The sequence below is a fragment of the Ornithorhynchus anatinus genome, chromosome 9, assembly GCF_004115215.2.
Source record: "Ornithorhynchus anatinus isolate Pmale09 chromosome 9, mOrnAna1.pri.v4, whole genome shotgun sequence".
NCBI lineage: Eukaryota > Metazoa > Chordata > Mammalia > Monotremata > Ornithorhynchidae > Ornithorhynchus > Ornithorhynchus anatinus.
In genome coordinates, this window is record NC_041736.1 from 744,984 (window position 1) to 771,674 (window position 26,691).

A 26,691-nucleotide genomic window follows, 5' to 3' on the forward strand; every position below is an offset into this window, starting at 1 on the left:
AACCCATGACCTCTAACTCCCAAGCCCATGCTTTTTCCACTGAGCCATGCTGCTTCTCAGCTCATCTCAGCTCATCTCAGCTCAGCTCTCTTTGTAATAATAATAATAATAATGATGGTATTTGTTAAGCACTTACTATGTGCCAAACATTGGTCTAAGCGCTGGGATAGATACAAGGTAATGAGGTTGTCCCCCATGGGGTTCATAGTCTTTTTTGCTGTATCCTACTTTCCAAACGTCTATCTCAGTGCTCTGCACTCAGCAAGCGCTCAATAAATATAATCGAATGCATGAAGCAGCAGCGAGGCATAGTGGAAAGAGCCCAGGCAGAGTCAGAGGTCGTGGGTTCTAATTCCAGCTCCTCCACTGAGCAGCACTGTGTTTGTGGGCAAGACACTTGACTTCTCTGTGCCTGAGTTCCCTCATCTGTCTAATGGGGATGAAGACTGTGAACCCCACGAGGGACAATCTACTGCGTATCTTCCCCAGTGCTTAGAACAGTGCTCAGCACATAGTAAGCACTTAACAAATGCCATCATCATCATTATTATTATGAATGAATGATTTGATCCACTTTGCAAACTAGACCCCACAAAGCCAGTGTCCAAGGGGGTGCAGTTGTACATTTATGCGTTGGCTTGCAGGTATCCATGGGGAATGCATCCTTGGTGCCTACGCCTGTGAGCGGGCGCACCTGCAAGCCCCTTTCGGGGAGCACTTTCTCTTGGGCCGTGGGCAGGGGGCAGGGGGCTCTGTCCTTTCTGCTCCCATGCCTGTCCGAGAACCGTCCGTGCCCAGCCCCGTGCCCAGTCCCATGCCCAGCCCCGGGCTCTGCAGCTGTTGTTTCCGTGGGAGGGGGGTCGGGGTCAGAGGGTCAGGGATCCGGGGTCCGGGCTGCCATGACAGAGGGGAGCCGGGCCCTCCTCTGGGCGCATAGGCAGTGTTCCCCAGGGCGCTGACCCTCTCGGGGGGCTTTTGGCCGGAAGGTGGGATTTTTGATAAAGCCGTAGAGCCGGTTTGTGTATTCATTTCTAAAACCAGTTTCCCTTTGTTTAGTGCAATTTTGTCCTCACAACATCTCTGGAAGGGAAGGAGAGGCCGGTACTACTATTTTACAGGTTTTACAAATGGGGCATAGAGGAAGAGAAGTGACTAGCCCAAGGTCACACAGCAGAGAAATAACAGAGCCAGGTCCTTCGCCTTCCAGAACCATGCTTTGTCCACTGCAGCCCACTAGCGCCCAGGTCACAATAATGATGGTTTTTCTATGTGCCGGAGCACTGTGCTGAACGGTGGGTGAGCTTCCTGTTCATTCTAAACCCAGGAGGAGGCGGAAAGAGCCTAGATCCCTGAGACCTCGTGGGCTCGGTTCATTAGAGAAGCAGTGTGGCTTAGTGGAAAGAAACCCAGGCTTGGGAGTCGGAGGTCGTGGGTTCTAATCCCAGCTCCACCACTCGTCTGCTGTGTGACCTATGGCAAGTCACATAACTTCTCTGTGCCTCAGTTACCTCCTCTGGGGATTAAAAAATGTGAGCCCCATGTGGGACAATCTGATTACCATGTATCTCCCCCAGCGCTTAGAACAGTGCTCAGCGCATAGTAAGCGCTTAACAAATACCATAATAATAATAATTATTCATTCATTCATTCCATCGTACTTATTGAGCACTTACTGTGCACAGAGCACTGTGTTAAGCGCTTGGAAAGTACAATTCAGCAATAAATATTTGGTTCCAGCTCTTGGTGGGCTGGTTGGGGGGCAGGGGAAGAAAAGGGGTGTGTGTGTTTCAGGGGCGGGGGGGGGAGATCGGCGGGGGAGATCCCAGACTCTCCCACCCTTCGCCCCTGTGCCGGGGGTGCCCTCGGGGTGCCCTCGGGGTGCCCTCGGGGTGCCATCCGGCCCCGCCCCCGCCCCGACTATGGCCCGACTGCATGCATGCATGCATGCATGCATGCATTCATTCATTCATTAGTATTTATTGAGCGCTTACTATGTGCAGGGCACTGTACTAAGCGCTTGGAATGTACAATTCGACAATAGAGACAATCCCTGCCCATTGACGGGCTTACAGTCTAATCGGGGGAGACAGGCAGACAAGAACAATGGCAATAAACAGAGTCAAGGGGAAGAACATCTCATCAAAACAATGGCAAATAAATAGAATCAGGGTGACGGACATCTCATTAAACAAAATAAATAGGGTGTTGAAGAGCTATACGGTTGAGCGGACGAGTACAGTGCTGAGGGGGTGGGACGGGAGAGGGGGAGGAGGAGAGGGAAAGGGGGGAGAAGAGGGTTTAGCTGCGGAGAGGTGAGGGGGGGTAGAGGGAGCAGAGGGAGAAAGGGGGGAGCTCAGTCGTTCGGGGTATCCGTCCGGTCTCACCCCGCAGCAGGTGGCCGGGGGTCGGGGGGAGAGGAGTTTGGGGTCCTCGAGAAGTCCGGGCCGGGGGAGGAGGTGCTTTCTGGGGGCTCGGACCGGCCTCCTCGGAGGGGCGCGACCCCCCACCCCCCCGTGAGGTCTGGTCCAGACTGTGACCTCTCTGTGGGCAGGGAGTGCCTCTCTTTATCCCCGTATTATAATAATAATGATGATGGTATTTAAGCGCTTACTATGTATAAAGCGCTGTTCTAAGCGCTGGAGAGGATACAAGGTGATCAGGTTGTCCCCCCGTGGGGCTCCATCCCCATTTTACAGATGGGGTAACTGAGGCACAGAGAAGCTAAGTGACTTGCCCAAAGTCACACTGGTGACAAGTGGCTGAGGCGGGATTGGAACCCATGACTTCTGACTCCCAAGCCCGGGGTCTTTCCACCGAGCCACGCTGCTTCTCGAAGCCCTCAATACACGCGATTCAATGAATTCATTCATTCAATAGTATTTACTGAGCGCTTACTATGTGCGGAGCACTGTACTAAGCGCTTGGAGTATACAGTTGGGCAACAGAGACAATCCTTGCCCAATAACGGGCTCGCAGTCTAAACGGGGGTTGACCAGACAGCAAAGCAAAACGGAACAAAACAAAACAAGCAGTCTGGCGCAGACACCATCAAGATAACCATTCATTCATTCATTCATTCATTCATTCATTCATTCATTCATTCATTCATTCATTCAATAGTATTTACTGAGCACTTACTATGTGCAGAGCACTGTCCTAAGCGCTTGGAATGGACAAATCGGCAACAGATAGAGACAGTCCCTGCCCTTTGACGGGCTCACAGTCTAATCAGGGGAGACAGACAGACAAGAACAACAATAAATCATAGAATCATAGAATAAATCATAGAATCATAGAATAAATAGAATCACAAAAATATAAACTTGATTAACAAAATAAATGGGGTAATAAATAATATACACAAATATACATAGGGGAGGGAGAGGGGGAAGAGTAGAGGGCGGGAGAGGGGGAATGAGGAAGGGAGGGGGAGCAGAGGGAAAGGGGGCTCAGCCTGCGAAGGCCTCCTGGAGGAGGTGAGCTCTCAGGAGGGCTTTGAAGAGGGGAAGAGAGTTAATTTGGCGGATGTTTGGTGGAATGAATGGATGGGTGGATGGATGGATGGATGGATGGATGGATGGATGGATGGATGGATGGATAATAATAATAATGTTGGTATTTGTTAAGCGCTTACTATGTGCAGAGCACTGTTCTAAGCGCTGGGGTAGACATAGAGGAATCAGGTTGTCCCACATGGGGCTCACAGTCTTAATCCCCATTTTACAGATGAGGTAACTGAGGCCCAGAGAAGTTAAGTGACTTGCCCACAGTCACACAGCTGATAAGTGTGAATGCTAGGGGTCCGGGCCCGCACCGCGTTGTAATAATGTTGGTATTTGTTAGCCCTTACTATGTGCAGAGCACTGTTCTAAGCGCTGGGGTAGATATAAAGTAATCAGGTTGTCCCACGTGAGGCTCACAGTTAATCCCCATTTTACAGACGAGGTAACTGAGGCCCAGAGAAGTGAAGTGACTTGCCCAGAGTCACACAGCTGACCAATGGCAGAGCCGGGAGTCGAACCCATGACCTCTGAGTCCGAAGCCCAGGCTCTTTCCACTGCGCCCCGCTGTGACAGGCGATGGGCACCAGCCCCGGTTCTGCAGCTCGTGGGCGCCGCCTGCGGGCCGGAGGCAGTTTTCGCTGCAGAGGCGGATGTTGGGGGGGCGGGGGGTGCTCCCTCCCTACTCTGCACAACGCTGAGCTTTCGCCTCGGGACGCGAGGCCATCTGTCCGGCTGCCGCATGGCAGCAGAAGTGGGCACCCCTGCGCATGAGGACCTGCAGGCCTCGGGCGGAGAGGAGAAGCGCGGAGTGGGTTTCTCCCCCACCCCCAAACGGGGACACTCCCCCCTGCCCTTTGCCCGAGCTGGCACTGAAGGTTGAGCCCTGATGGTGGGTGGGTGGGGTGGGGGTCCCCGGAGCCAGACCCGAGGAGCCTCCACTGAAATAACTGGTAGGTGAAGGAGCCCAGGTGTGCAGGTGTGCAGGCGTCCGGCTGTCCTGCTCTCCGCCTCCCCCCAGGGTTGTGCTGCACCTTCTAGCCAAACTCCTCGTAAAAGCAAGCAGTTTCGTGTGTCAGCAGCCACTCTATTTCTAAGGGCTCGATACCGCAGTTCTGGAAGTAAAGTATACGAGAACAAGGCTTCAAACAAAACCTTTTAAAATTCACCCCTCCTCCAAGAGACCTTGCACGACTGAGCCCTCAGCTTTCCTACTCCCTCTCCCATCTCTGTCACCCTTGCAATTGGGTCTGTACCCTTTAAACACCCGCTATTCACCCACCGCTGCCCCACAACACCTATGTACATATCTCTAATTGATTTTAATGTCTTTCTTCCCCTCTAAACCGTTAGCTTCTGGTGGGCAGGGAACCTGTTTACCAACTCTGTTGTCGTGTTTTCTCCCAAACCCGTAGTACTGTGCTCTCCCCACATAAAGTGCTCAGTATATATCACTGATTGACTGATTGATAAATGTTAAAGTGAGTGTATAAGTAGTCAGCATGTATGTGTGAGTGAAAGTGGAAGATGGTTGTGCTATGACTAAAAAGGGATAGAAGACTATGGAGAAGTCCATAAAGAAACCCTCCGATGCATTCTACGTTACAGCCGGTTGTGGTGTCTAAAATGTTCCTGGAAATGCAGACAGAGGAAGGCTCCGGATAAGGGGTGCCTTGGCCAATACTCCTTGGTGGTATTTACTGATTGCTTACGGAGTGCAGACTGTAGTAAGCGCTTGGGAGAGAACAGTTCAACAGAGTTGGACTCGTTCCCTGCCCACAATGAGTTTACAGTCTAGAGTGAGAAACAGACATTAATATAAATTATTTACTAATATGTATAGATGATGTAGAAGGGAGGAGTCAGGTAAAAGAGGGCTTACCCAGGGAAGACCTCTTGAAGGAGGTGTGACCTTAATGAGACTTTAGAAGGGGAAGGAGTTCCAGGCCAGAAGGAGGATGTGGGAAAGGGGTCAGCGGTGATATAGATGAGATCGGTACACAGTGAGCAAGATGGCACTAGAGGAGTGAAATGTGCAGGCTGGGCTGTAGTAGGAGATCAGTGAGGTTAAGTGTGAGGGGGCAAGATGATGAAGTATTTTAACCCAATGGTGAGGAGTTTCTGTTTGATGCGGAGGTGGACGGGCAACCATTGAAGGCTCTTGAGGAATGGGAAGATATGGACTGAGTGGTTTTGTTTTCTTTTTTAAAAATGATCTGGGCAGCAGAGTGAAGTATGGACTGAAGTGGGGAGAGACAGGAGGCAGGGAGGTCAGCAAGGAGACAGTAATTGAGAGGGGCTAGGACAAGTGTATAGTTCAACATGGTAACAGTTTGGGGAGAAAAGGGTGGACTTTAGCTAAATTATGAAGGTAAATCTAGGCCAATATCTGAGTGCCAGAAGATAGTAATAATAATAATGATAATTATGGTACTTTAAAAACACTATGTGCCAAGCACTGTTCTAAATGCTTGGATAGTATGTCAGTCAGGTTGGACACAGTCCCTGTCCCACATTGAGCTCACTCTTAATCCCCATTTTTTGCAGATGAGATAACTAAGGCACAGAGAAGCCACGTGGCTTGCCCACACAGTAAACATGTAGCAGAGCTGGGATTAGAACCCATGACCCCCTGACTCCCAGGCCCGTACTCTATACACTATGCTATGCTGCTTCATCACTGAGGTCCAAATCTCAGTATTGTTAATCTCTGACACAGCCTTGGTTTAGTGTGGATGGATTAGGATGGATTTTTTTCTGAGGGACTCCGGGCTGGGAACCCAGTCTAGTGGGACTTACCAGGATTCTTCTCATTCTCTATGGGTCTCATACTGGGTAAAGATGGGTGGCGTGGCCGGTTTCACTCCTCCGATTTGCAGGGGACAGGTCTGACCACGAGGTCCCATCCATGCTCAAGTGAGACTGGACCAAGACTTCCCTCCCACTGTGAGCACAGCCCGATCACATTTAGCCCTTGCAGGGCCAGTCACTACATCCCAGCCTACCTCTTGGCCTCCTGATCTTCACAAAGCTTTGCCCAAGGAGAGCTGTCCCCTCATGATCGCCGCCTTCTAGGCTTGCCTGTCCACTACAGTGGTGTCCCAGCCATAACCTGCCATGCCACATTGCTTGAGATTTTGTTTTAATGGGGCTCCGAACCATTTATTCTGCTCACCGACTTAAATGTGCACACCCAAAATCCCATGTAGCAGCTTCTGGTGTCTCTGGCTGGCATCCACTCTCCTCACAGGTCCTGTCTGGTGGAACTGCTCAGCTGGAAGTGCTGCCTCCCTTCTGGGGAACTGCTTGCTTTCCAGGACCTCCTTTTTGGGGACCCTATCCGTCACATTTGGGGTGGTGTCAGGGAGACTATTCCGGGTGCCCTATGTCTCTTCTGTGACCGGTCCAGTCTCACTGCAGCCCCGGATGCCACAACAGCCTTGTGGACCTTGAGCTTGGTATGGAGCTCAGTGCCTTTATGAGACTCCAGTGTGCCTATGTCATAGTGTCACTCTCCCAGTTGGACATGTTGGTTCTTGATCCAGAGAAGGGTGAAAGTGATGGTTTCCCTAATTAAAAATGATTCAAGTTGTGAATGCAGAATGAACGGGGTGCATGTCAACCCTCCCATGTGTGCTGTTGGCAATTGCCACTCTGTTTCCGTAATTAGCGAGTGGGTAGGAGCTGGGCCTCTAATTAGCAGTCACAGGAGGCGGTGAGGGAAGAGCAGCGGGAGAGCAGAGTCCACATTAGAACACCCCACCAGTCGGCATCGGGTCTGGTTTCTTTAGTGCTGGTTTGTATCTCTACACACTGGGGTCTCGGGGGGGGGGGGTCTCATGTGTGGGGGTGGAGACAGTGCTGCCTGGTGGATCTACTCTGCCCATGGGAGGCTGTTCTAGGAAACCCCTTCCGGCTGGTCCTAGGAGTAGAGTTAGGGTTACTAGGGTTAGGGTCACTAGGCACGTAGGCAAACAATTCCCTGACCACTCCACCATCCCACCCAATCTCCTCAAACCCAACTTATCGCTTTCCAGCTCTGGACTTTCCTGTTTTAGGCCCATGACCTCTAAACTCCACCTCTCATGATTTTCACATTGTCCCCAGGCAACGAGGGGTTTTTCCTGGGATGACTCCCCCTAACTTGGGGAGTAATCCCTTGCTCCCCACTTCTACTGTCACTCTGCCCCTCACCACCTCTTCTCTCAAAGCCCGTGGCATCCCCTTATACCCTGTAAGCTTCTTGTGGGCGGAGATGTAGTCTACCAACTCTATACCAAGTGCTTAGTAAGGTGCTCTGCACATAGTAAGCGCTCAATAAATGCCATTATTTGATTACACGGCTTAGTGGCAAGAGTATGGGCATGGAAGTCAGAGGACATGGGTTCTAATCTCGGCTCCGCCACTTGTCTACTGTGTGACCTTGGGCAAGACATTTCACTTCTCTGTGCCTCGGTTACCTCATCTGTAAAATGGTGATTAAAGCTGTGAGCCCCCACGTGGGACAACCTGATCACCTTGTATCCCCCAGTGCTTAGAACAGTGCTTTGCACATAGTAAGTGCTTAACAAATGCCACCATTATTATTAACTGTAAAATGAGGATAAATACTGTGAGCCCCACATGAGACAACCCGATTACCTTGTAATAATAATAATAATAATAATAATGTTGGTACTTGTTAACCGCTTACTATGTGCAGAACACTGTTCTAAGCTCTGGGGGAGATACAGGGTAATCAAGTTGTCCCACAAGAGGCTCACACTTAATCCCCATTTTCCAGATGAGGTAACTGAGGCCCAGAGAAGTTAAGTGACTTGCTCACAGTCACACAGCTGACAAGTGGCAGAGCTGGGATTCGAAACCATGACCTGGACTCCCAAGCCTGGGCTTTTTCCACTGAGCCATGCTGCTTCTCAATAATAATGTTGGTATTTGTTAAGTGCTTACTATGTGCAGAAGCACTGTTCTAAGCGCTGGGGGAGATACAGGATAACCAGGTTGCATGGGGCTCACAGTCTTCATCCCCATTTTACAGATGAGGTAACTGCGGCCCAGAGAAGTTAAGTGACTTGCCCACAGTCACACAGCTGACAAGTGGCGGAGCAAGGATTCAAACCCATGACCCTGACTTCCAAGCCCGGGCTCTTTCCACTGAGCCACCCCAGCCCTTGCAGCAGTGCTTGGCACATAGTAAGCGCTTAACAAATACCAAAATTATGATTATGATTATTGGATTATTATCATTATTCCTACCCATGCTGCACACTTTGTCAGCTGTGTGACTGTGGGCAAGTCACTTCACTTCTCTGGGCCTCAGTTCCCCCATCTGTAAAATGGGGATGAAGACTGTGAGCTTCACGTGGGACAACCTCATTCCCCTGTAGCTACCCCAGCGCTTAGAACAGTGCTCTGCACGTAGTAAGCGCTTGGCAAATACCAACATCATCATCATCATCTGCAGACCTGCAAGGATTCCAGATCTAGGGTACTTTCTCCCAGCGGGCGGTCCCCGTCGTGTCCACCAGGTGGCGCACTCTGCCCTCGGATGGCTTGGAACGGGCACCGGTCGCTGGGCAGACGGGCCATGGAGGTGGGCACAGAGGGGGGCACGGAGGGGGGCATGGAGGGGGCTCTGGTGGCCGGAGCTGCCTTTTCCCCTTTTCTCGTTGCCACAGCGGGCTCGTCGGCCCAAGCGGCAGCCGCTCCCAGCCCACAGCCCCCTCCTCCTGTCTGTGGGCCAAGGGGAGGGTGGTCCCCTGTAGTGGAGGAGGGGGGGTCCCAGGCGTTAGCGAGTGGGCCAGGCAGGAGTCGAAGGTCCTGGTGGTATCTGGAGGAGCTGCTGGGACCCTGGAGCGAGGAAGAAACTCACTGATCTGAAACTGGTCTCCAGCGAGGGCAGAGCAACACGACGGGTGGGGTTGGGGGGGAGCTGGGCCAGGATGTTTCCCCCAAACCACCCTGGACTGGCCACTCTGGACTTGCTCGCCTAGGCTTAAGCCCATCTTGGGCTGCCCAAGGACTATGGGTGGGGTTGTCCTGCACAGCCCTCCTCCCCGCATGCTGCTTTTTCCCCTATCCAGTGACATTGTCCAGACCCCTGGTGGCACTGCCAGTTGTCTCCTGTGCCCCTCGGTGCCCTGCATGTCACCCTGCCCTGGGCCTGCTGTGCCCCATTCACACCCCTTCAACCCCCCACAATCCCCTCACCTTACACCACCCCTCATACACACAATAACACATACCCCTCATAGCTTTGGGACACTCTGGCAAACTCACAGGCCCCTCCTCTCCCTAACACACACAGTACTCCCTTCTGGGAGCAACATCTATGAGTAGGTCACCCACTGATGGGAAATTAGGTAGCAATTAAATTCCCATCCCCTCTCCCCAACCTGGGGTGGGCATGGCTTTCTTTCAGGAAATGCACCCCTTGTGTTTGCACTGCCCCACCTCCGGCTGGCTCTCAGGATGGATGAACTGGGGAAAAATCAGGTCCAAACTTCCATTTCCCTTGATCCCAGTCTCCATCATTGTTATCGTCATCTTCATCATCAGTGTACGTTAAGGGCCTGCTGTGTGCCCAGTGCTTTACTGGGCATCTCTTGGACAGCCAATAGAGAGATGCCCCTGACCACATCTAACGTGGGTCGCGTGTCCGCTTCAGACAGTTGGACATGTAGCCTGGTGGCGGTGGTGGAGGTGGAGGTGGTCTTTGCTGCATGCAGAGAGATGTGCTGAGGGCATACGAATGGAGACCTTTGACCCCATCCATAGTTAATTTGGCTGCTCTGAGCAGTGCACTGGGGTGATGGAGCTGGCTGCATTAGAGCTGGAGGGGATGGGCCTTGTCGAATCCATTCCCCATTGCCAGAGGAGCAAAGCAGGGTGGGTGCCAGGCCTAGATTGCTTCAGCTAACACAAAGCTGCTGAGCTCCTCCACTTGTCTGTTGTGTAACTTTGGGCAAGTCACTTAACTTCTCTGTGCCTCAATTACCTAATCTGAAATATGGGGATTAAGATTATCAGCCACATATGGAACGTGGATGGTGTCCAACCTGATTAGCTTGTACCTACCCAGTACTTAGTACAGTTGCCTGGCACTTAGTAAACATTAAACAAATGAAAATAAATACCATTAAACAACAAAAAGCTGAGGGGACCGGGAGATGTGGGTGTCAGAGCACACCATTCATTCATTCATTTGTATTTATCGAGCACTTACTGTGTGCAGAGCACTGTACTAAGTGCTTGGAAAGAGACAATCCCTACCTAACGGCGGGCTCACAGTCTAGAAGTGGGGAGACAGACAACAAAACAAGTAGACAGACATCAATAGCATCAGTATAAATAAAAAGAATTATAAATATATACACATCATTAGTAAAATAAATAATAAAATAAATATGTACATATATACACAAGTGCTGTGGGGCGGGGAGGGGGGTAGAGCAGAGGGAGGGAGTAGGGGCGATGTGGAGGGGAGGAGGAGCAGAGGAAAAGAGGGGCTCCTGGAGGAGGTGAGCTTTCAGTAGAGCTATGAAGGGGGGAAGTGTACTAGTTTGGCAGATGTGAGGAGGGAGAGCATTCCAGGCCAGAGGTAGAACGTGGGCCAGGGATTGACAGCAGGACAGGCGAGAACGAGGCACAGGGAGAAGGTTAGCACCAGAGCAGCGGAGTGCGTGGGCTGGGCTGTAGAAGGAGAGAAGGGAGGTGAGGTAGGAGGGGGCAAGGAGATGGAGAGCTTTGAAGCCAACAGTGAGGAGTTTTTGCTCGATACGAAGGTTGATAGCCAATCACTGGAGATTTTTGAGGAGGGGAATGACAGGGAGCTTCTGTAGAAAGATAATCCGGGCACCAGGTGAAGTATAGACTGAAGTGAGGAGAGACAGGAGATTGGGAGATCAGAAAGGATGCTGATGCAGTAATCCAGTCGGGATATGATGAATGACTCTACTAATATGGTAGCAGTTTGGATGGAGAGGACAGGGCGGATCTTGGCGATGTTGGACACCAGTCCTTGGGGAATAGCCAACCCAACAGGCTGAGATTCTCAGGTACCCTGAGTCCCCCCTGCCCCCTTCAGAGGCTCCCAAATGCTGCCAGTCAGACGTGGAGTGTTTTTCTGAATCTGCTAGGGGCTAGGCCTGGCAATCAGCCCAAGGCCTGCTGCTATCCTGGCCCTCCCTCGGGTACCCCACTATGGGTCTGTCCCAGGGAAGTCCACCTTGGGTGGAAAATGAGCTCATCCTACGGTGCTGATTAGGCAAAGCACCCACCTCCTGTCAGGGTGGGAGGTAGAGCAGGGGCCAGGGAAACATGCAGGTTTTAACCTGCCACCTGGTCCCTGGCCATGGACTTCCGGGTTGTGGACTCCTGACCTGTGGGCACTTAAGCTATCAATGCCCAGACTGTGGATTCCCAGGTTGTGGAATCTTGAGCTGTGGACACCCAAGCTGTGGATGCCCAGGCTGTGGACTCCTGGGCCATGAGCATCCAAGCTGTGGATACCCAGGTCACTGACTGCTGGACCATAGTCATTCAAGCTGTGGGTTCCTGAGACGTAGGCACCCAAGCCGTAGACACCCGGGTTGTATGTGCCCCTGCTGGCATGAAGCTGGTACTCAGAGACTCCAGAGCCTTCAATTTTGATGATTTTCTCTGGGCAAATTAGGAGGGAAATTAGCCTTGGCTCTGATGAGCTATTTAAACAGGGTAATGGTGCATTCAATGGACCTGTCTTGGATTGGAATGATTGGGGCACAAATCTTCCTTTCATTCCTTTGGGGAGTGAGGATTCTGCAATAGCTATATGCCTTTTCCAGAATATCCTGTTTTACACTCAGGGACAGCACCTTGCAGCCCACAAATATCCCATTTCTCAAAATGCCAGCCCTGAATTCCATCGGTTGTTTTTTCTTTTGATGCTCATAAGGTCAGCTCTCAGTTTTCCAGGGACTGATGATCCATTTAGTGGATTATTTAGGCCCTGAGTTCTCCATCTGATTTATTTGGGGCCATTCAGTCCCCATCCATGATCATCAGAGGGGAGAGAGATGGCAAGTTAAGTGAGTTGCCCAAGGTCATACAGCAGGCAAGCGGTGGAACTGGGATTAGAACCCAGGTCCTCTCACTCCCAGACTGGGGCTCTTTCCACTAAGCTACACTGCTTCTCAGCTTTCTAGTAGCCATTTGGAGTTCCTGTCACCAACTTGTTCAGTGGATGTGAAATCATGATCACTAAGTGGGCTATTATGAGAAGCAGCATGGGATAGTGGAAAGAGCATGAGCCTGGGAAGCAGAGTTGCCAGGTCCTCTGCAGGCAGGACAAGAACCCACCTTGCCCTTTGCAAACCCAAGGATTGAATGGTCCAATGGAGTTCAAATGATGCTTAAGATTGCCAGGGGCCAAGCACTGCTTTTCCATACCCAAGCTGTGCAAATGCAGATTGGGCCCATGACTGCAGCAAAAGATTTTGAACTCAGAATGGGCCTCAGCTTCTCAGTGTGAGTACTGTACTGACCTGATGCTGTTGGCCAGTTCTTCCTGTTCTTCCTCCTCCTTAGACTGTAAGCCCCCATTTGGGTCAGGGATTGTGTCTAATTTGATTATCTTATATTTATCCTAGTGCTCGGTACAGTGCTTAGCACAGAGTGAATGCCAACAAATGACATTATTACCATGATTTTTATTATTAGAAACTGACCCAAGCTAAGGCTAGCAGGAAGGCCCTGCCCATTCCTCTGTCTCATGCTTGATTTGTTCATTTAGAAAAGGGATGCAGAGAAGCTGGAGAGGATCCAGGGGGGAATCCTGTAAATGCAAGGGGGCTAGTTGGCACCCTTTCCCCATCTTTCTGCCCTCACTCACCCAACCACCCATCTGCAGCAAACTCCCCAGATATCACCCTCTCCTCCATGCTAACAACACAGAGGGAAGAGAAAGGAGTGGACAGAGCCTCATGTTGGAAGCCCCCTGGCCTTAATAAGGGCAGATTCAACTGCCAATCAAGGCTATTTATTGAGTACTTACCAGGTACCAAGCACTCTATTAAGCACTTAGGAAAGTACAGTAGAGTGGTAGACATAAGCAGCGTGGCTCAGTGGAAAAGAGCCTGGGCTTCGGAGTCAGAGGTCATGAGTTCGACTCCTGGCTCTGCCACTTGTCAGCTGTGTGACTGTGGGCGAGTCACTTCACTTCTCTGTGCCTCAGTTCCCTCATCTGTAAAATGGGGATTAACTGTGAGCCTCATGTGGGACAACCTGATTACCCTGTATCTCCCCCAGCGCTTAGAACAGTGCTCGGCACATAGTAAGCGCTTAACAAATACCAACATTATTATTATTATTCCCATAGTGAGCTGGCAATCTAGTGAGATAATAGGTGCAATATGTGCCAAGCAACTAAGTGTAGGGGCAGGCTCAAGTAAGCGGTGTGGCTTAGTGGAAAGAGCATGGGCTTGGGAGTCAGAGGTCGTGGGTTCTAATCCTGGCTCCACCACTTGTCTGCTGTGTGACCTTGGACAAGTCACTTAACTTCTCTGTGCCTCAGTTACCTCATCTCTAAAAATGGGAATTAAAAAATGTTAGCCCCATGGGACAAACTGATTACCCTGTGTCTACCCTGGCACTTAGAACAGTGCTCAGCACATAGTAAATGCTTAACAAATACCATCATTATTATTATTATAAATACAGTTGAATGAATGAATACAGAACCTAAACCAGCAGGGACTGAACTAGCAGTAGGAAGTTTATTGCTATAAATGCCCTTTCCTGCCAGGAAACTCCATTTCTCAGAATTCTCTGGAACACTGGAACTTGCTAGAAGCAGGTGGGGTCAGTGAATAGGCACTGGGGAGGAGCTCAGCCAATCACCTCATCTGGTGGAGCATTTAAGAGTAAGAGAGGAGGAGCTTCTGTTTTGGATCTCTTCCTCTGGTACATGTAGAAGGCACAGGTGGTCTTCCTTATTGCCTAGCTCAATAACTTTGAGTTCTAACCCCAGCTGCAAGCAGTTTTGCATATCTTTTGGAGTTGTGTTATTGTTAAAGTTTTGGAAAGGGTAAGAATTTGGATTGAGTTTGCCTGCACTCTTGTGTACTTTTTATGTTTAAATGAGATCCTGGGGCCTTGGGCTTCTATGATGATTCAAGAATGGACAGAACCAGTGTGAGCTTTTCTGGACCAGCTGTTGTGGTTAAGGGTTGGAATCCATTGCCACCTGGATGCTATTGGCTATCTTGGGGCCTGGACCATTGGAGCTGGCTGAGGGGGCTGTGTGCCTGAGGGCAGAGCTTGAGTTATTTTGATTATTTTATGGGACCAGAGCAGAATACCTCCTAGCTGGTGAACAAGCACTCCTTCCTTAGGCATCCTGTGAAGGTAGCCCAGGATCCAGTGGGCATGGGATAGTGGGGCAGTGAGTGACACTTCCAGGGGTGGGGGGAAAGGGTGCATCCAGGGCATCCAGCCATGGGCACCCCCATACCTCCCCAGGATCTTCTGTGGCTTCAACCATTCCCCCAAACTCTGGGGCAGCAGGCAGTGTCTGATGTCACGGTATTCAGATTCACCCTACCTCTGCCCGATGCTGCCATCTCCATAGGGTGGGTGCTTAGGGCCTCAGAGTGTTCCTGTGCCGGGTGCAGCTAAGGCAGCAGTGGCTGTGCTCGTCGCCACCACCGTTCAGGGGAATTGGTCTGGGCAGCAGCATCTCTGAGTCATCATCCAGGGCTTGGCTGATGGAGGCTTTTGCCCCAGACTTTAAATGGACAAAACGGGGGAGGATTTTCGCCCCCTCCCCACCTTCTCTGGTGGCTGCTCTCCAGAGAGTCACTGCCCCCGGGAAGAGTCAGGGATGGAGTGAAGAGAGTCAGGTGTATTATATTTCCTCACTGGAGGGAATGTTCCCCAAACCCTGAGTAGTATCCTTTTCATTTTAGGGAAGGAGTCTTGGAAAAGCTTGGGGAATGTATTTTGAAGGCCCTTCCTGTCATCCCTCATCCCCTCTTTCTCCACAGAATCTTTGTTGATGTCCGGGCTTGGTGCTGGAGCCATTAAGATGTGAGGAGGAAAGAGCCACCTGTGAATTGCTGTTACTGGTGGGTGGAGTGAGATTGGTTGAAGCTGATGACTTTGTTCCTTGGCTGATTGCAGCCATGCTGCTGGCTCAGAGGGACCCGCTGCTGGACAGTGACTGGGTGGGAGGTGGGGGGTGGGGGGACAGGGGGATGCTGAGCAGCTGCAGAAATCTTGGGCCGGAGCATCTGTCGGCCGAGACTGTGGGGTGAAGAGCAACAAGAGATTGTCTATCTGACAATCAGTGGTGCTTATTGAGCACCGACTGAGGGTCTGGCACTGTACTGAGCTCTGGGGAGAGGAGAGCAGGGCAGGAATCCTGCTCCCTGGCCTCAAGGAGCTGGCAGTCTACTGTCTGTATCCCTCTTCAGCAGAGAGTCAGGCCAATCTGGAAACCCGAATTACCGGGGAAACAGGCTTCCAGATTTGAGAGGAGGAATAGGTGTTCCCCAACACAATCTTGGGATGCAGAAGGAGCTGGATGGTGGCATGAGTTCTCTCTGGTCTGCCACAGGCTGGCAAGATTGAGGGAGGCTGCCCTTGCTGTCCATGTCTGTCTCCGGCACGGCAGCCCAGAGGGGGCCAAGCTACTCTGGGCCTCTCTCACTAATGAAAACAGAGCGACTTGTGTGCTGCCTGAAAACCTAATTTCCAGCATGAAATGAAAACTCTTTTTCCTCGTTGTTGCCCAGGGTCTCCAGCTGACAGCCATGACTCTTAAAGGTCCCCTCCACCTGGGCATGGTAAAGAGATGAGGGGACAGAGGGTGACTTTAGAGTGACTTGGCAGAGGCCATCCAACATCCTTGACTCTCCCCTCTACATCCCTGCCTCTCTCCCAGGGACCCAGCACAGATCATCCAAAACCCCTGACTCTTCCCCAGGGATTCAGCACGGACCATCTAACAGCCCTGGCTCTGCCCTCTTCATTCCTAACTCTTCCTCAGGGTCCCAGCACAGACCATCTAACACTTCTGATTCTCCTTTCCATCTGTGACTCTCTCCAAGTGACCTGGAATGAATTCTCCAACACCTCTGACTCTCCCTCTACTAACCCAGTACTGACCATCCAATACCCCTAACTCTGTACCCAGTTGCTGGTATCTCCAGAATCATGGCCCCTGTGGCCTCCCCTATTTAGTCTGATCACCTGAAAATGGGAGAGAGGGGGGTGGCTGTGAGCATATAGCACTATTGAATTTATCAAGCTCAGGAGCGGTTCTGAGCCCATTGAATTGCAAAGTCCATGATAAGCGAGTTTTCTCTGTGATAGCAAATCTTCCGATGTGTTTTACACAGATCAGGTAATGACCATGGAGGAGTCAGCCTGGCACCGAATGGTTAGTTCATCTCGCTGTGATGGCCAGTGCCACTGTTTGCAGTATGCTGTGGGAGATATGGCATTCATTCATTCATTCAATAGTATTTATTGAGCGCTTACTATGTGCAGAGCACTGTACTAAGTGCTTGGGATGAACAAGTCGGCAACAGATAGAGACGGTCCCTGCCGTTTGACGGGCTTACGGTCTAATCGGGGGAGACGGACAGACAAGAACAATGGCACTAAACAGCGTCAAGGGGAAGAACATCTCGTAAAAACAATGGCAACGAAATAGAATCAAGGCGATGTACAATTCATTAACAAAATAAATAGGGTAACGAAAATATATACAGTTGAGCGGATGAGTACAGTGCTGTGGGGATGGGAAGGGAGAGGTGGAGGAGCAGAGGGAAAAGGGGAAAATGAGGCTTTAGCTGCGGAGAGGTAAAGGGGGGATGGCAGAGGGAGTAGAGGGGGACGAGGAGCTCAGTCTGGGAATGCCTCTTGGAGGAGGTGATTTTTAAGTAGGGTTTTGAAGAGGGAAAGAGAATTGGTTTGGCGGAGGTGAGGAGGGAGGGCATTCCAGGACCGCGGGAGGACGTGACCCAGGGGTCGACGGCGGGATAGGCGAGACCGAGGGACGGTGAGGAGGTGGGCGGCGGAGGAGCGGAGCGTGCGGGGTGGGCGGTAGAAAGAGAGACAGACAGAGGACAGCCGGTGTTTTGTCTGGAAATGCCGACGGTACCCAAGAAGCAGGCAAGTCCTGAAAGGATGGGATGGGGAAGAGGGAGCGTGATCCATTTGAATGGTCGTGTTGGTTTGGTTCTATGGCAGGTCGGTGCACTCTGGACGTGGGGCGAGAAAGGCATTTGAACCTGGTACTTCAAGCCAGCAGTACCATAGGTGGCCTGCTGGGGAGGACTCAGCTGCTCCTCAGGGCTTGAGGCTCCGGGGGCTCTGTAGAAATGATGGGCTCCCCACTCCCTCTCAGCAGGACCCCCTCCCCCATCTGGGACGGAGACTCAGGCCTCAGTGATTTGGCTGGTGGAGGAGAGGCCCTAGCAGGGCCGCTCATTCTGGATTCGACCTGCCCGTGTGCCCAGATCCCGGATTGTGGCTGAAACCTGGATGTCTGCACAGCTCTGCCCTGACTATGTGCCTTGCCCATCCCTCTCTACCATCACATGTGGGACCCCATGTGGAAGTGAAAGAGAAGGTGGGAAGGGCAGGGCAGGGGTTGAGTTCTGCAGCATGGCATGGTGTGGAACTCCCAGAATACCGTGGGATGGGGATGTAGCATGCTCCAACCTGGAGGGTGGGCTTAGGAAGGGGTGGTCTGAAGACAGGGAGGGGCCATCTGAGCCTTGAGCCCGAACAAAAGGAGTCAGAGGGGTGCAGGGGGGCTGAGTAGCGCAGTCAGGGCCATCCCAATTCTGATTCCATCATGTGGACCTGTCTCTAAAATCCCCAGGGACAGTGGGCTGAAAGCTGGAGCTGTCCTGGGAAAACCATGATGTACAGTCAGCCTCATTCAGAGTGACCGGTGCCTTTTTACCTCCAACGTGCTTGGACGAATGCAACTCCAGAGCATCTGCTGGTGATCATTAGGGGAGATGTTACCCTTGTGAATGATAAAGCTTGATATCAAAAACCACACAGTAGGACTTCAAGACCCCAGAGAAAGGCTTTAATGCCTTGTGCTGAGACCGTAATTTAAAAGACGTCCGGAGACTTTGCTACCCACAGACAGAAATTGTATATTGTATTCTCTCCCTCATAAAACATATACTACAATAGGATTTTTCAACTTTCATCTGAAAATGTCTTTTCTCCCTTGCCTCAATCTCATAAATAACCACCAAGAGGAGAAAATGAACTCTAGGTCTCCATTGTGTGGGAAGTGCTTGAGACAACAATTATTTTCTGTTGCATCTTTCAAATACAAATGACATAATGTTTCACCTGAACTGGGTCGAGGAGCCCCGTGTGGCCACATGGCTGTCATTGACAGGCTAATGCCGGGTCCTGTTGGGATGGAGCTGGGACTCTTAACCCCCCCCCCCCCCCCAACAAGCTGTGGCCTAATCAAGGGCATTTGGGCCGCAGTGTGCACTCAGCAAAGCTGATCTGTTCCTCAAGTCCCACCCCACCAGGGTGAGGGGCCCCAATTATTGCTGGAAGGGGTGGTTAATAATAATAATCCTAATAATAATGAAGTTATTTGTTAAGGGTTTACTATGTGTCAAGCACTGTTCTAAGCACTGGGGTAGATAGAAGCTAATCAGGCTGGACACAGTCCCTGTCCCACATGGGGCTCACAGTCTTAATCCCCATTTTACAGATGAGGTAACTGAGGCCCAGAGAAGTTAAATGGCTTGCCCAAGGTCACACAGCAGACAAGTTGGGGAGCCAGGATCAGATCCCAGGTCCTTCTGTCTCCCAGACCCATGCTCTATCTACTAAGCCACGCTGTTTCTCAGCATGGTTGGTTAGTTGAAAACCAACAACAGGAAGCATATCTTCCCCCAGGAAGGGGTGAACACAGAGAATCTGTATCTACAGGGGGCCGTGCAGTTGGGAACACCAGCAAGTCCAAGGGGTAGGTTTGAACAGATCCACCCACAGGTGTCCATGCAGAGTCACTGGGAGACTCAGGGATGGAAAAGGGAGAATCACTGGTGTTGGATGGTCCGTACTAGACCTTTAGGGGAGAGTCAGAGGTTGCTGGGTCTCTGGGGAAGAGTCAGGGATGGAGAGGGGAGAGTCATGGGTGGGTAAGTATGTTTTAGGTGGGAAATCTCTGTTATATTGTTGTTTTGTACTCTCCTAAACACTTAATGGAGTGCTCTGCACACAGTAAGCATTCAATAAATATGACTGACTGGAAGGTCCAGGTTGGGTGGTGTGTCAGGGGTGTTGGGTGGTCAGTCAATCATATTTACTGAGTGCCTACTGCATGCAGAGCACCGTACTAAGCACATGGGGGATATATAATATAGCAATAAACCGACCCATTCCCTGCCCACAAAGAGTTTACAGTCTAGAGGGGGAGACGGACATTAATATAAATAAGTAAATTATAGACACATTAGTGCTGTGGGGCTGGGAGGGGGGCTGGTCCATACTGGATTGCTGGAGAAGAGTCAGGGACATTGGATGGACCGTGCAAGGATGCTGCTGGGACAGTGAATGGGCGGGTTAATGGCTGGCTACCTACTGTGGGTGGAGGGCACCAGGGAGAAATCTGGAGCAGATTTCAATCCCAGGCACCAATCATGGATGCCAGGCAGCTTCAAGGCAGCAAACCTTCTCACGTCCCTGTGGGGGCCCTGGGTGGGAAGCCAGATTGAATTGATCTGTTAGAACAACACAGGCTCAACTCACGCTTGTTGGCTAAAGGGGTTTCGGGCAGGATAATCCTACTGCTGCAATTTAGCCAAGCGGAAAAAGCTGCATCCACCACTGATGGCTAAGTGAAGGGAAAACTGCCCCTCGTCCCCCAGAGAATCCCAAGAAAGAAGCTGGCAGTTTTGAAGGGAGACCGTCCGAAAGGTTGTGGCCAGGTGGGTGGGCCTGGTGCTGCAGAAGTTCTGCCCTAGCCCACTCCGGGCAGGAAAGAAGGAAGCGGTGGTAGGGCAGGGGTCCCTGCGAAGCTGCTATGATGAATCCATGGGCAATTCAGGGCACCCTGGGCCTTTCACAGCCTGCGTGCCTCCCAGTTTAGCCAACAGACAGTAAATTCTCGATGGACAGGATCACAACTTTTACTTCTGAACATCCTCACAGGTACCCCGAGGAAGGATCTGGGCAGCTTCTTCAGCGATTAGACCACCAGCCTCATGCAACACCACTTTGCTCCCCCAGGCGGTGGTGCTTATTTTGTGGCAGCACTACTAAAGTGCCTCACATTCTAAATCAGAGAGGAGGATTTAATCCCCATTTTACAGATGAGGTAACTGAGGCACAGAGAAATTAAGTGACTTGCCCAAGGTGACACTGCAGAAAAGTGGCAGAACTAGGATTAGAACCCAGATCCTCTGACTCCCAGACCTGTGCTCTTTCCATGAAGCCCCACTGCTTCTCTTCCCACTTTGGGGTGGAGCCAGCCTCACTCTAGCACATGGGGTAGCCTGTGCCCAGCCAGACGTTGCTCAGATTAACTCCTTAGTCAACAGTGGGCAGCTTTCCAGATCTACGGGCACACATGAAGGGCACAGCCCAGGGTAAGCTGGCAGCTTCCCCGAGCACAGTCACTGTAAGCTCCGGAGTACATATTTACCGAGGATTGGAAAAGCAGGGGACAGAAGTCATCCCTTTCCCTTTCCCCGGCCAGCGTCCAAACTGCTGCCAGCCCTGACTGGGGTGGTGAATTGACTGAGCTGGGGCTCTGCTTGTCTGCTTCAGTTGGCTCTACTGGTGTCCCCCACCCTTCTGCCCGTGGCTCCCCTGACCCCCTTCACCTCCACTTTGTGGTGGAGCTCAGGGATGGCATCTGAGTTTGGCCTCAGCTGGAGGCCCTGAACCTTTGCCCCTAGCTGGAGGCTGCCACGGGTGGATGCTCCATCCCTAACTGTCACTCAGAAGCCAATGAGTCGCCTGGGAGGACAGAAGGGCACCAGGGTCATTGTTGGTGGTTGTCCCAGAGAAGGAGTGGAAGCTTTTGATTTCAATTTATTAATGCCAACCAGGATCATTTTTCCACTGAAGATCACTACCAGTCTCATCCGCAAACCCATCCAGCTCTTGGTTTTTAGGTCCCCAAATTATGAGCCCAGATGGCCTCTGGCTAGTGAGCCCCACTGGGTTTCTTATCTTTTCTTTTTCTAAAATGTGTAGGAGATTTCCTCAGAGGGTGGCACCCATGGGAGCCGGCAGAGGGGTGGGGTGGTCCCACTTCTGGAAACCATCACCCCTCCCTATGGGCTGTGTGCAGAGAATGGGCGGCATGGGGGTCAGCACTGCTGCTGCTGTTCAGAGAGTGAGACTGGAGCTGGGGCAGGGCAAGGTGGGTGCCACTTTTTGAGCACTTTTATTTATTGAGTACTTATTGTGGGCAGAGCTCTCTACTAAGTTCTTGAGAGAGTAGCAAACAATAGAGTTGGTAGATGTATTTCCTGCCCACAAGGAGCTTTCAAACTCCTTAGCAAAGTGGGGGACAGACGATAAAATAAATGTGGATATGCTGTGGGGCTGAGGGTGGGGTGATTATCAAGTGTTTAAAGAGGCACTCATCCAAGCATAAGGGTGACTCAGAAGAGAGAAGGAATAGGGGAAATGAGGGGTTAGTTGGGGAAGGCCTCACGGAGATGTGATTTTAGTAGGGGTTTGAGGAGGGGGACAATGGTCGTCTGTCAGATATGAAGGCGGAGGGAGTTCTAGACCAGAGGGAAGATATGAGCGAGGGGTCGGCAGTGGGACAGATGAAATTAAGCTACAGTGAGCAGGATGGTGTTAGAATAGTGGAGAATGCAGGCTGATTTGTAGTAAGCAATCAGTGAGGTAAAGTAGGAGAGAAGGAGCTGATTGAGTGCCTTAAAGATGGTAAGGAGTTTCTATTTGTTACAGAGGTGGATGCAGTCATTCAGTCATATTTATTGAGCACTTACTTTGTGCAAAGCACTGTACTAATTGCTCCAGGGCAACCCCTGGTGGTTCTTGAGGAGTGAAGAGAGATGGACTAAATTTTTTTTTTTAGAAAAACAATCCAGGCAGCTGGGTGAAGTGTGAACTGGATGGGGAGAGGCAGGAGGCAGGGAGGTCAGGGCAAAGATTGATGCAGTAGTCAAGGTGATATTTGGAAGGATCAGCATGGTAGCGGTTTGGATGGAGAAGAAAGGATGGATTCTAGAGATGTGGTGAAGTTTGAACCGACAGGATTTGATGACAGACTGGACACGTGGGTTGAATGAGAGAGATGAACTGAGGTGAACCAGAATTCAGGAGTCTGGTGGAGCTGGGCCAGAGCTCTTCTAAGGGGAGGCAGCGCTCGCTGTCTGGCCAGGCTTTGCAGTGTCTGCCCCTTGTGGTTCTGCTAGAGGATTATGTTGTCCCCATGGCTCAAGAGTGCCAAAGGGGATCTGAGTATCACTTAGGTCCATGGCACCCGAACTGGCCACAGCTCTGCAGCAGATCAGCCTAGAAACAGTGTAACATGGGACCTGAGAATGACAGTCCAGCACATTGCTTTCCCATACTCGGGGACACTCATCAGTGCCTAACTCCCCTTGGCTCCCTGCAGATGGCAGCCTCTCTCCTCTGTAGCCAGTGAAGAAACTGAGGATGGACTGGAGGATCAGGATTCCTCGGCACCTCCAGATGTAAGCTTGAAGGGGACAGGGTTGGAATTTACAGAAGAGGGTGGATGAGGTGAACATGAAATTACTGTTCTCCAAATCCCCCTCATCAGGACAAGGACCCCTCCTGGAACTGTAGGGGGCCAGGAGCAGAACTAACAGCAGAACACTTGTACTTCCCCACAGGTCACACTTGTCTGCTGTGTGACCTTGGACAAACCACTTCACTTCTCTGTGCCTCGGTTACCTCATTTGTAAAATGAAGATTAAGAGAGGCCCATAAGGGACAGGGATTGTATGCAACCTGATTAGCTTGCATCTACCTTAGCACTTAGAACAGTGCCAGACACGTAATAAGTGCTCAGCAAATACCATAAGAACACACGCACACGCACATACACACAAACACGCACACACAACCTTACACACCCAAAACAGGAAGCTGTTCAACTGTAAACTGCAGTAGGAATGTGGATAGATCCATGGATGACTGTCCATGCCGGATTACTAGGAGATAGTCAGGGGTGTGGGATGGTCCGTGTTGGGTCACAGAGGAGAGTCAGGGACGGCAAAGGGAAAGATTGGGTCTGGGGACAGAGACCATACTGGAGCTCCTTCCTTCCTTCAATAATACTTATTGAGCGCTTACTATGTGCAGAGCACTGTACTAAGCGTTTGGAGTACACAATTCGGCAACAGATCCTTCACCAGAGGTATCTCGCCTTTCGGGGGTCGGGGCCACCCCTTTTCACCAGCACCAGCTCTGGTCCCGCCCCCTCCTCACCAGGGCCTGGTGGGAAGGGGGAGCTGGGGCCAGGTCAGCTTGTTCGACCCCTTCTCTCCTCCCGCTTTATCTCTGTTTCCTGGCTTTGCGGGGTAGAATAGGAAGGGCCTAGACTGGTTGGGGGCGAGAACTGGGATGGGACGGTGTAGAAGTGGAAGCCTGGCAGGGGGCGGTCAGGGGCTGCTCCCCCTCGGTGCAGGGGCGGCGACCACGCCCCTCTGGCCCGATCTTGGGTGAGGGTGTGGGACACCGACTGGAAGTGTTTGACTTTGTGACCGTGACAGATTGTGTGTGGGTGGGTCGGTGGGTGTATGGGACTGACGGTGGGTGTGCCACTGTGTGAAAGTTGTCAGTGTGTGACCCTGAGATCGTGGGGGTGTGAGGGTCAAACTGTAGGACACAGGAGGGCGCCCTTGGGCCTGACCGTGGGACGAAGGGGTGACACTGGAACTGACCGTGGACATTTATGGGACAATGTGTGATGGTGACCCTGACCGCAGGGCGGTGTGAAAGTAAAATAATAATAACGGTGGTATTTGTTAAGCGCTTACTATGTGCCGGGCACTGTTCTAAGCGCTGGGGTAGATACAAGGTAATCGGGTTGGACACAGTCCCTATCTTACATAGGGCTCACGGCCATAATTCCCATTTTACAGATGAGGTAACTGAGGCTCAGAGAAATGAAGTAACTTGACCAGTGGAGAGTGACGCCGACCGGGGGTGACTGTGAGGTCACTCTGTGTGACACTGACTGTTGTGTACGAGTGCCTCACCCCAGCAGACAGTGTGTGTGTGTGTGTGTGTGTGTGTGTGTGTGTGTGCGTGCACGCACGCGCGCGCGCGCGCCGAGACCCCTTTCGTGTCGATCGTGTCGTGCGTGTCCCAGACCAGTATTCCCCGTTTCCTCCTTGCCGAGGCCCTCGGCGCCCCGAGCTGCAGCTCCAGGTGGGACCTCCCACCCGGGGGGCGGGGCGGCCGGGCGAGGAGAGGAGGGGGCGCGTCCAACTCACTCTCGGCCCGAGATCGACGCACCCGGGGGAGAGAGGGACCGACGGAGGGAGAGGGGCTCGGGGCTATTTCCCATTGTACCTACACCCTCTGCGCCCTGCACCCTCTGCGCCCTGCACCCTCTGCGCCCTGCACCTTTTCATCCCTGCACCTTTTCATCCCTGCACCTTCTCTTCCCACACCTTCTCTTCCCACACCTTCTCTTCCCACACCTTCTCCTCCCACACCTTCTCCTCCCACACCTTCTCCTCCCACACCTTCTTCCCCTTGCACCTTCTTCCCCTTGCACCTTCCCTCCCGGCACCTTCCCTCCCCGCACCTTTTCTCCCCGCATCTTTTCTCCCCGCATCTTTTCTCCTCGCACCTTTTCTCCCCACACCTTTTCTCCCCACACCTTTTCTCCCCGCTCCTTTTCTCCCCATACCCTCTCTCCCCCTTTACCTTTTCTCCCAGCACCTTGTCCCTCCCGCACCTTGTCCCTCCCGCACCTTCTCTCCCCCATCACCTTGTCCCTCCTCCCGCACCTTCTCCGCCCCGCACCTTGTCCCTCCCTACTCCTTCTCCCGCTGCGGGTCCTCGCTGTCCATCCTCCATCGCCAGCCCCGCTCCCGTCACCGGTTCCCCAGCCCCAACCCCTGCTCTTTCTCCCGCCGCGGCTTCTCTCGCTCCATCCTGGGGAGCCTGGGTCGGTGTCCGGCCCCGCACCGTCCATCCCCTGTCCCTTCCGGCCCCGCACCGTCCGTCCCCTGCCCCTCTCCCTTGAGCGTCCAGCGGCGCTGTGCAGCCCAGGTCGGGTCCGATCTGCCCCGGGGCCTCACCGACCGACACATCTGCAGCCCTCTGACGGTGAGTGCGGTTTCCCGGGGCGATGGGTGCGGGGGGCACGGGGCTGGAGGCGCGGTCCTCCCTCGCCGACAGGGCTCGGACTTTGCCGTCCCCGCCTGGTCTCCGTGAATCTGCGGGTGCGGCTGCGGGTGCGGCTCTGGCCGGGGTTGCGGGTTTGGGGGCGGAGATGGGGGTGGGATGAGGGGGGTTGGGGGGCTGCGGGTCGGAGCAGCGTGTTTCGGCCTGTGGCGGAGCCGCCCCGGGCCCGGCCCATCCCGGATTTCTCCGGCCGGACCCCCGGCCCGGCTTGCCCTCTCCCGGCCAGCTCGGGGCTCCGGTGGGTGCGGGATGGATCCGGGAGTCGTGGGCAGCCCCTCTGGGCTCCGGCGCCCGCGGGGTGGGTGCGGGATGGACCGGGGTCGTGGGCAGCCCTTCGGGACGCCCCGGCCGTTCCGCGTCCCCAACGAGGTCTCCCCCCCGTCCCCCAACCAAGGACCAGCCCCAGAAGTTTTGCTCCGTGGGAGGCGACCCTGAGCAGAGGTCACCATGGGTTTCCCCGGGGTGGGGGGGAAGAGAGGAGAGGGTCCATCTTCTGGGACCCCAAACTGCAGTTATTGTCCCCGCGCCCGACACTGCGCCCCACACTGCGCCTGCCGCGGGGGACTGGGAGCCCGCCCGCCCCCTCCCCGAAGCCGACGGGGCAGGGTCCGGCCGCTGGGCGCGGGAAACGGGGCACTGAAACGTCTTTGTCGCTGCTCCGAGACGGCGGCGTTTCCCCCCATGACCGGCCCGATCGTGGGTTCCGACCCGTTCTCCGTCACTGGTCATTCAGGGCTGGCTATTGATGGGCCAGTGACTTTCTCCAAGCCACGCAGTGTTG

At 52.6% G+C, this 26,691-nt stretch overlaps 1 protein-coding gene and 1 long non-coding RNA gene across 2 annotated transcripts in view; both read left to right on the top strand.

Moving 5' to 3' along the window:
* The first annotated feature begins 14,427 nt into the window (after positions 1-14,427).
* LOC114814344 lies at positions 14,428-18,700 on the top strand. Its single transcript, XR_003762135.2, has 3 exons — positions 14,428-14,565; positions 15,524-15,604; positions 18,373-18,700. It is a non-coding gene; the product is annotated as an uncharacterized LOC114814344 (long non-coding RNA).
* Positions 18,701-25,266: 6,566 nt separating this feature from the next.
* Positions 25,267-26,691, top strand: part of THSD7B (thrombospondin type 1 domain containing 7B) — a 159,992-nt gene continuing 158,567 nt past the window's right edge. The window contains exon 1 of the mRNA XM_029072551.2: positions 25,267-25,832. The gene's annotated coding sequence lies outside the window, so the exon portion shown is untranslated. The remainder of the gene's footprint in view (positions 25,833-26,691) is intronic.